At 40.3% G+C, this 11184-nt stretch overlaps 1 protein-coding gene across 5 annotated transcripts in view; it reads left to right on the top strand.

The window, feature by feature from the left end:
* LOC132403148 (KH domain-containing RNA-binding protein QKI) overlaps positions 1-11184 on the top strand; it is a 529050-nt gene that overhangs the window by 176891 nt on the left and 340975 nt on the right. The window lies entirely within an intron of this gene.

The raw sequence follows: 11184 nt of genomic DNA, 5'->3' as shown, positions 1-11184 counted from the left end.
AATGAGTGAACCTGAGATTTGCGGAAGGTGCATTTTACTTTGGATTGTTGAAAGGGATGGGGTAGCTGATAGTAGAAATACATTGAAGGTGGCCAAAATTAGTTTGTTCTTTTCTTTTGACCAATCATTCTCCTCACAGTGATATGAGAATGCAGATGTTGTGATCTAGAGCAAAAACAAACTACTGGAGGAACTCAGTGGGTCTCTAGTGGAAATGAATGACGTCTTGACCTGAAGTGTTGATATTCCCTCTGCCTTCAAAGATGCTGCCTAACCTACTAAGTTTCTCCAGCAGTTACTTCCTTCATGACGTTTTCCTTTCAAGAGACAGAACATCTTCCCTCATCGCTCTGCTTCTTATCAGAGACCTAAATATTTTTTTTCCCAGCTGATACCAATTATTTTCATTTCAAATCTAATATACCACATTTGGTGCTCATGAGGTAACCTGTTTAGTTCATCAGCTGACTGTAGATTGGGTGACTGGCTCAAAGTGTGATCTTGAGCTTTTAGATGTCTTCATTTTAATTTGCCTTCTTACTCTCACTTTCAGAACCTGACACTAAATTCAGTAATTTTACATACCCAAACAAGATGACTGGTTATCATCAACCAAATTTCATCTCACCACAGATGCTACCTGATAATCATATTGTTTTATTTACAATTTCCAGCAACTGCAGTTTTTACATTGCATTCCAGCACTTTTTTCTCTCTGCTGCCCTCATTTGGTTTTCCTTGCACCTCCTCCAAGCATGTCAGCAGTGATTATTAACAAGCATCCATCAACTTCTCATTGATAACTCAGACAGCAATTATGTCATCAGTTATAATCTTGGTTTCCACTTTATCACAGCCATTTCCTTTGTTTCTCCACACCTCCCCCTCTACAATTTAAAGTATGCTTGTTTTCTCTCTTCCAGTTCTGATGAAAACTCACTGATCTAAAATGTTAATCCTGTTTTCTTTTCACATATGCTGAGAGACCTACTGACTATTTCCACCAATACATTTATTTTAGAGATTGTTATTTCATCAGGATGTATATCTATTTTGTAGAGTTCAGAAAGATTGAATACATCTGGGCTGTGAAATTTTAATCATACAGGATTGAATTGGCTTGGTACAGATGATTTTAAAATCTATCATAAAAAAACTCTGTTCAGCATTATGAACTTTTGTAATTTTAAAGTCCCATATTAGATCTACCCTTAACTTTTTTGAGAAGGACATATTCTTAAAATGCATTTGGAAAAAAATGGTGCACAGGTTCTTAAGGTGCAAAAATTATGTCTCATGGAATTATTGACAATGTACTGGTATGAATTGGATAGTTGACAGAAAGCTGAGAGTAAGATTGGTAGAGTGTATCAAGCAGTTACTGAGGCTGTTTACCGGCTTTATCTATGATTTAGCTTTGGGCACGGACACAAGTTTGCTGATGATATAAACCTAAGTGCAAAGCTTGCAAGTTGAAAAAAGATATCAGATGTATTCCGAATAAGAGACAAAGCTGCTGCGTGTCTTCTGGAACATAATGTAGAGAAATTGAAGTTATCAGTGATAGTAAGAAAAGCAGGAACTGTTTGTATTTCTGGAATCTTAGACATATCAATGCACAATCATGTTAATACATTGCCATAAATTCTATAAATTTTCAATGTTATACTACTACCATGATATTTATCAATGCCTTTTGAAAATTTTATTTTTCCTTTTTAAAAAAAAGCGAGGAACTTAATAAAGATTTTTATAAATAAGAGGAGTTTGATAAAATGAACATAGAGAAAATTCTTTCACTTGTGAATTTTACAGCCTCTTTCAAAGTCAATTCAATCCTACAGACAAAAAATCATATTGTTAGTGTATCATGCAATACCTCTACCATCGTAAACCTCAAAATTTGCCTTTGCATTGAATGTAGGAAGTTAGCATGGGCACAATGTGAACAACTAAAGTAGGAAACACAATGTCACTGCCTTTAATTTAGGAGGATTGGAGTAGCCATTTCAGTGCAGTTATATAAACTGAGATCAAATCTGATGCAGTATTAATCTCTTAATTTGAGGATTTGGGATCAGGGTGATGAAATATCACTAAACTAATTTCTGGGTGGAGGGATTGTCCTATGAAGGAAATTGATTTAAAATTATTCTTAAGTCTAGAAGAGCATAGGTATCTTTTTAAATATACATAGCACTTAAAAGTGTAGATGCTAATATGATGTTTTCCTTAGCTAGGAAAACTAGAACCAGGAATCCCAGTCCACCTTGGTCTATGAAGGGCTTCATGACACAAATGGTTGTGAATTTTGGAATTTTCTGAATTATCATAGGTGTGCTGAAGGTTTATTGCTAGACTCTTGAATATTACTTGAAAAAGGACCATAGGGATGTGTGGAAAAGTATTGAGGTCAAATACCTCATGATTTTATCAAACGACGGAGTGAGTTCAAAAATCAGAATTTTCTTCCCTTGTTTTTGTGTTCATGTGTTATTATGGAAGATAATCTGGAAAATGTTATGTATGAGGTTTGTATAGGTAGAGTAGAATAAATTGGGTACGGTTTTCTCAATCTTAATTTCAGGTTACTTGAAGATAATTTGTAGCTTCTGCAGCAGTTTTCCTCCTCTTCAAAACAACTTCTATATGAGACTAACGTCTTGATGTTAAATAAAATCATCATTAATTAATGAGATACAACGTAGGCCGTTGAGCTATGCTGCCCAGCAATCCCCTGATTTAATCCTAGCCTAATCACGGGACAATTTACAATGACTAATTAACCTACCAACTGGTATGTCTTTGGACTGTGGGAGGAAACCCATGGAGTCACAGGGAGAACTTATAAACTCCTTATAGGCAGCAGCAGAAATTGAACCTGGGTCACTGGATCTGTAAAGCATTGTAATCACTATGCTACCATGCTGCCCCAATTATGTAAATATCAGGAGTGAATTGGGAAATTAGGTTTGAAGTCTTGCCAGCATGTGAACATTTTATAAAGGCTGCGCCTTATGGCAACATTGAAGCCAACCAGTTGGATATGTCCTCTGTTAATTAAGTTTAACAACTGCGCTACTGAGACCAATTTCCTGCATGTCTTTTGTATTTTAGTACAATTCATTATTTCATTGGAGAAAATATCATGCCTTCAATGTGGAAAATTAAAATTGTAATGGTTTTTACAGTTAACGTAAAAGCATGTGACAAAAATAAACGTCTCCCAAAAATGAAAAACCAGAAAGGTGAGAAATTATTTGACACATGTTATTGAAGTTGTAACTAGCTAACAAGGTACTGGTGAACCAGCTGATGTGGTGTAATATAATTAGGAAATGTTTCTTCAAAGAAAAATTTTGTGTCATGTCTGATAGACTTCTTAAGGACGTGATTAGAAGTTTGGATAAGGAGGGACCAATGGATGTACAGTGGTGCTAAAAAGTTTGTGAACCCAATAGACTGTTCTTTAAGGTCAGGACTTTGACTCGGCCAATCCAAAACACAAATTTTCTTCTTTTTGAACTATTCTGTTGTTGGTTTACTCACATCTTTCATATGATTGTCTTGTTGCATTATCCAACCTATTAAACTTAAGGTGACAGATTGCTACTGTGACATTCTCCTGTAAAATGTTTTGATACAAATTTGGAATTCATTGTTCCCTCAATGATTGCAAGCTGTCCAGGCCCTGAGGCAGCTGTGCTGTCTTTACGACAGTTATTTAGTTTATAATATTTTCGCTTAGTAATTCATTCAATAGTATTTTCTAGTTAGAATTAGAAGTGTTTAAAGTATATTCATTGCATGTAAAATATATCGGCATGCGATGACGTCACATCCGGTTTCGCCGCGTCTTGTGGGAAAACACCGGTTTGAAATTAGCGCGAGGGTGGGGGCTTTCCACGAGGCTCACCTGAGCACAAGCAGTTTTGCAGGCATGAGAAATCACAGTGAGAGCAACGCTGTAAGTTAATAGATAATCGATATATTGAACTAAGATGTTAATAGTGATCCTGTTAGAGGTAACGTCGGTAGATAATGTTTATGCTTTCGTTAGTTAAAGAGTCGCGGATAGTTTGCATGGAAGTGTATTTAAAGTAGTCAATGGAGCAGGTAAACTCTCCCTGTATACTGCACCTTAGTGTAATGTAGTTATAGTCACCTTTGCAAGTATTTACACTTGAAATGTGATATTAAGGAAGGAACAAATACTGTATCAATCTTGTATTGTTTTATCAACAGTTTTCACCATATGTTAATGTGAAGAGTGAACAGTAAATGGTTAATCTTACTGCGATCTGGTTCTTATTAACTGTGGTTTATCCGAACGTTAAATTCGGCGTTTCGTTACACCCGAAGGAGAACGTGACAGTGAAAAAGCGGCATTATCAGGTGTTTCAAGTGCTGCAATGTCAGCTCAATCCAGCATCAAGTCGATGACGCCCAGCGACAAGGGCAGTAGAACGACATCAAGTAAGTCCACACAGGCAAGAGCCAAGGCAGAAGCCGCCAAGGTGCGACTGCATTACGCCAAACAAGAGGCAGTTTTGAAAATGAAACTGGCCACCAAAGAAGCCGAAAGGGCCGCCAGACAAAGAGAAGAGGCTGCCAGAGAAAGAGAAGAGGCTGCCAGACAAAGAGAAGAGGCTGCCAGAGAAGCCGAAATCCAGAGAGAACAGGCCGCCAGAGAAGCCGAAACCCAGTTGGAAATGACAAAAATATCGACAGAGTTGCATGTGCTGCAGCTAGAAGGAGAAGGAGAAGCTGCCAGGGTGGAAGCAGAGTACATAGAAGAAGCTGAAGGGTCGCGTGATCTGACCGAAACAAGCTCTGCTTTGGAAAGGACCAGACTGGAACGCACGAGCGACTATGTACAATATCAAGCAGACAGGCAGGCTCGTCTCCCCTCTCCATACCTATTCGATAACTTCCCCAGCTACGAGGAGGAGAATTTACCCTCGCGGCCCCGCGATGAAGTCAAGAATGAAAGAGCTGACAACCGATATACTTTGACACCAAAGTTACAAAGTTCGATGCGAAGAGACGCGGAGGTTGAATCCAGGATGGCAAATTCCATGAGAAACGTGCGTTCTCAGTCATATGGGCGCCAACGCACTTCTCCAGCCCACATGCCGCTTGCAGCCGATCCCACGCTGCAGTATTTAGCACGACGGGATCTCGTCACTTCGGGACTGTACCAGTTTGACGATAAACCCGAAAATTACCGTGCTTGGCTCTCCACATTCACCAACGTGATTGACGGGGTCCAGCTCAGTGCAACCCAAAGGTTGGACCTTATGGCGAAATGGCTGGGGAAAGAATCACGCGACCAGGTGAGACGCATGCGTTCAGTGTACATCAACAAACCTGAGCTAGCCTTAAGCGAAGCGTGGGAGAGACTTTGGGAGAGATATGGGTCCCCCGACATTATTGAAAGGGCGCTATATCGACGTCTGGAAAACTTTCCTAAGGTGTCAGCCAAAGATCACTTTAAGTTAAGAGAATTCGGAGATTTACTCATGGAGATCCAAGGCGCCAAAGAAGATGGCTATTCAGCTGGTCTAGTATTCCTAGATACTCCATCCGGGATTAGACCAATTGTGGACAAACTTCCATTTGGGCTGCAGGACAAGTGGCTGACTGTTGCCTCAGAGTACAAGGAAGACCACGATGGTCGATTTCCTCCCTTTGAGCTCCTCACTAGGTTTGTGTGCAAGGAGGCGAAGAGGCGAAACGACCCTAGCCTTGTAGGTCCAGGAAGCAGTTCGATTTACACCAAGCCAAGCAGATCCGTTTCGAATGTTTTCAACATTGATAAACCCGTGTCAGTGCTCAAGACCGAAGCCCTTACAACTAACAACGACCCTGGCAAGTATTGTCCATTGCATAACAAACCTCACCCCCTGAAAGCATGCAGAATGTTTAGGGAAAAACCCCTTGAAGAGAGGACGGCTCTTCTCAAGGAGAAAAGAATATGTTTTAGATGCTGTTCCTCAACCTCTCACCTCGCCAGAGAGTGTACGATCGCCGTGAAGTGTCCGGAATGTGGCAGCCCAGATCACGTCGAGGCCATGCATCCCGACCTGTCACCACAAACCGAGAGCGCTCCTTCACCCCCACAACAGGACGGCGGGGAGGGAGAGGCTCACTCTAGGTCAATAGCTGTCAGCACGAACTGTACAGAAGTTTGCGGTCAAGCTCAGTCAAGTCGTTCTTGTTCCAAGATCTGCCTCACTAAGGTGTACCCTAAAGGAGCCAAAGACAAGGCCATCAAAGCCTACGTGATTCTGGACGATCAGAGCAATCGTTCACTAGTCAGTCCAGAGTTCTTTAAATTATTCAACATTGAGAGTGAGCGGTTCCCATACTACCTCAAAACTTGCTCAGGCAACATGAAAACCCAAGGAAGGAAGGCAGAAGGCATCCAGATCGAGTCCCTGGATGGTAAAGTCGTCATCTGTCTCCCTCCGCTCTTAGAGTGCAATGAAATCATGAATAACCGCGCTGGGATCCCGACACCAAGTGCGGTGCTACACCAGCCGCATCTCCACCACATCGCCAAACACATCCCAGAACTGGATCCGAAAGCGGAAATACTCCTGCTATTAGGAAGAGATGTTATCCAGGTACACAAGGTTAGGCAGCAGATCAATGGACCACTCAACGCCCCCTTCGCGCAACGTCTGGATCTGGGCTGGGTGGTGATAGGAGAGGTGTGTCTCGGTGACGTACACAAACCGATGGTTAACACACTCAAGACCAATGTGCTAGAGAGTGGCCGCCATTCAATCTTTCGACCCTGCCCGAGTGTCCCGTGCATCAAGGAAGCACAACAAGGCGTTAACAAGCGCGAGGCAAGCGACGAGTCGCTGGGCCAGTCAGTCTTCGCTCTAACGAAGTATGACAACAAACTTGCACAATCAGCTCAAGATACCATTTCTTTAAAAACCAAAGACACCAAGGTCTTCAGAGATGAAGCAAATAATGGGGTTGCCCCATTGCCAATCAGAGAACCACGCCAGCGCTCACCAGATAACAAAGAGCAGGCAGTCAAACGGTTCACGTCCTTACGGAAAACCTGGAAAAGGAAACCTGAGATACAGCAACGCACCCGATTGGCCCACGAGGTACTGTGCACCCTAATGACAGAGGTCACAGCCATTATAAACGCACAATCATTCCTACCTGTGTCTTCTGACCCAGAAAACCCCTTTATACTTTCGCCATCAACGCTCCTTACGCAGAAGGCAGGAGCACCTCCTCCACCAGGAGACTTCTCAGACAAGGATTTGTACACAAAGCAATGGAGACAAGTCCAGGCTCTGGCAAATCCGTTCTGGTCCCGCTGGAGACAAAAATATCTACCTTTGTTGCAACAGAGACAAAAGTGGACAGAACCCCGAAGGAATCTTCAAGTTGAAGACTTAGTCCTGCTCAGGGACAAGCAAGCCACCCGCAACAGCTGGCCAATGGCCAGAATCACTGCTACATTCCCTAGCGAGGATGGACATGTCAGGAAGATCGAATTGAAGACTACCGACCAAGGCGATGTGAAAATTTACCAAGGGCCAGTTACAGAAGTTATTCTACTTCTACCCAATGACTGATTAAGAGACTAAGTTTGTACTCTGCTCATTGTGACCTTACGAAGGTCAAGCGGGGAGTGTGCTGTCTTTACGACAGTTATTTAGTTTATAATATTTTCGCTTAGTAATTCATTCAATAGTATTTTCTAGTTAGAATTAGAAGTGTTTAAAGTATATTCATTGCATGTAAAATATATCGGCATGCGATGACGTCACATCCGGTTTCGCCGCGTCTTGTGGGAAAACACCGGTTTGAAATTAGCGCGAGGGTGGGGGCTTTCCACGAGGCTCACCTGAGCACAAGCAGTTTTGCAGGCATGAGAAATCACAGTGAGAGCAACGCTGTAAGTTAATAGATAATCGATATATTGAACTAAGATGTTAATAGTGATCCTGTTAGAGGTAACGTCGGTAGATAATGTTTATGCTTTCGTTAGTTAAAGAGTCGCGGATAGTTTGCATGGAAGTGTATTTAAAGTAGTCAATGGAGCAGGTAAACTCTCCCTGTATACTGCACCTTAGTGTAATGTAGTTATAGTCACCTTTGCAAGTATTTACACTTGAAATGTGATATTAAGGAAGGAACAAATACTGTATCAATCTTGTATTGTTTTATCAACAGTTTTCACCATATGTTAATGTGAAGAGTGAACAGTAAATGGTTAATCTTACTGCGATCTGGTTCTTATTAACTGTGGTTTATCCGAACGTTAAATTCGGCGTTTCGTTACACCCGAAGGAGAACGTGACAGCAGCAAAGCAGCCCAAAACCATGATGCTTCACAGTGAGATGATATATTGGTATGCAGTACCCTTGTTTCTCCAAACATAGCAATATGCATTTCTGCCAGGAAGTTCAACTTTTGTCTCAGCTGTCCATAGAACACTGTTCAAGAAGTGTTGTAGAACATCCAGGTGGTCTTTTGTAAACCTGAGATGTGCAGCAATGTTGTTTTTTGAAAGTTGTGGTTTCCTCCATGGTGTCCTTCCATGAACACCATTTTGTTCAGTGTTTTCTTATAGTGGACACACGAACAAACACTTTATCAAGTTTGAGAGATTTCCATAAGGCCTTTTGCTGTTACTCTTAGGTTCTTTTTCACCTCGTTCAGCACTGCACGTTGAGCTCTTGGTGTGATCTTTGCAGGATGTCCAGTCCTAGGGAGAGTAGCAACAGTACTGAGTTTCCTCCTTTTGTAGATAATTTCTCTTACTGTGGATTAGTGAACACACAGGTCTTTAGAAATGCTCTTGTAGCCTTTTCCAGCTTCATGTATCTCTACAATTCTTCTTCTAAGATCCTCAAAGTTGTTTTGACCAAGGTATGGTGCACATTAAACAGATCTTTCTTGAGAAGTGCAGGCTCTGTCAGTTACCTGACTTTGTGCATCTTTTTTTATAGGGCAGGGCACCTCTACAACTCACACCTCCAATCTCATCTCATTGACTGGAACACCTGACTCCAAATAGCTTTGGTAGAGGGCATTACCCCAGAGATTCACATACTTTTTCCAACAATTATGTGTAATATTGGATCATTTTTCTCAATAAATGAACTTAGTTTTCATGTAGGCGGTGCAACACATGGCAGGAGAAAACCAAGCCCTAGCCAGCCGGCTCTCCTGTCCATTCTGCTCTCCAATGGACATTAAATTGGACGGAATCATGGACGCTGCCAATCAGTGGATTATTTATGTAACAGATTTCCCCCCAAGCCATTGGACTAGCAACCTACTGACCTCTGCTGTGCCTATTGTCTTGTTTATTATTTATTGTAATGCCTGCATTGTTCTGTGTACTTTTTGCAGTCCTGGGTAGGTCTGTAGTCTAGTGTAGCTTTTGTGTTGGTTTATGTAGATCAGTGTAGATTTTGTATTGTTAATGTAGCACCATGGTCCTGAAAAACGTTGTCTCGTTTTTACTGTGTACTGTACCAGCAGTTATGGTCGAAATGACAATAAAAGCAACTTGTCTTGAAATATAACATTTTTGCATTATTTATTTAACTGGGTTTTCTTTAGCTAGTTTTAGGACTTGAGTAAAGATCAGATCACATTTTCGGTCGTATTTATGCAGAAACAGAGACCATTCACAGGGTTCACATACTTCCTAGCACCACTGTGGTATGTTTGGGTTTTCAGAAGGTATATTTTTCTTGGTTACTAAAAACATGATCATTTATTCCATTCTTTAGATAGAAATCCTCCCATTTTTAACCTAATTTCCTCTTGAATAACTCCAGCATCTGACTTCCTGCTTATCTCTGACTTTAACTCTTTTGAATGCTGTCAGTTGTATTTGCAATAACTTGTTTAAGTTTTCAAAATTAAATGAAATGTTATGCCTTGAAGCCTATACTCTGCATTAAGAACATAAAAAATGGCATTTAGTGTAACGTCACCAAAATGTCACAAATAATTATGATTGGATAACTCAAAAATGTATACAGTAAATATCGTATTGTTTGGTGGGCCAGATTATTTCCTCTGTTATATAGATAAAATTAGGCTATCTCATGAATGTGTAGCTTCTAAATCATGCACCAGTACCATACACCAATAACTTGCTGTTGTGTAATTGAGAGCAAACGAAAAGACTGTGAAATACCACCAGGCTTAATTAATATTGTGATAATTTTTATTCCACAATTCTGTGGCCTATTATAGCTGCATTTAAAAGAAGTGGCTTGAAATAGTTTTCTGTAGAAGTGTTGTGACATTCTTTTAATTGAATGAAGCTGAAGAACTGGCATGATAAATCAACTGAATGAATTTATAATGAAATGCAAACTATGTTAACTGGGAAATTGGTTGCACTAGATAAAGCAGCTGCTGTGATTAATTTGTTTTCCCCAGTTGTCATGTAATTGTATAGGAGAGAAAAGTGACCTTGTTTGTGTCTACAAGAAAACAGCATGAGGTCTTTGTGGTATGGCATGGGAGAGCTAATGTTAGTATTTTTGTTTGGGACAAAAGACCCACTTTACCAGTGTTTTATCTAATATTGGAGCAGATTTGTAATGTTTTCTAAACAGTCCAAGTGACTGGGCAGCAGTAAAATCAGTAAAAGCAATTGATGTATGATATGGTTAAGTGTTGTGAGTGGTTAAAATCATAGCTTTGTGAGATTTGTTTCATGACTTTTTAAAACTTTTGTCCTTACAATTGATGGTAGAAAGCTATTTGCAAATAAATTTTCAATGTTTACGCGCTGAAACGTGCAGAAAGTAAATTGCCACAAATTAATCACATCCTGCACACTCAATGCATTAGTGACTTCCATCTTTGCTTTTCCTTTACATTACAAAATTACCATAAGTAAACAGGCTTTACTTTGGTGCTGCACAGAAAATGAAAGAGGGGAATAGCTTGTCATAAATTGGCTTGAAAAAAGATCATGAAAGTTCACGTGGTGATAATGTTGGGTATGTTTTCATTTTGGTAATTAAGAAAATACTTTTAAAACAGATTGTAGTTTTATGCTGTTAAGGTATTATGTATTTTCCCTTTATACATCATTCCTCATTGCTAGCTGTGGATGTTTCGAGACTTATTTTACTAGATATCATCTGCTGCTTCTATTTACATTTCCTTAA

The sequence above is a fragment of the Hypanus sabinus genome, chromosome 12, assembly GCF_030144855.1.
Source record: "Hypanus sabinus isolate sHypSab1 chromosome 12, sHypSab1.hap1, whole genome shotgun sequence".
NCBI lineage: Eukaryota > Metazoa > Chordata > Chondrichthyes > Myliobatiformes > Dasyatidae > Hypanus > Hypanus sabinus.
Note: the sequence above shows the minus strand (reverse complement) of the source record. Positions and strands in the feature narration are given on the sequence as shown.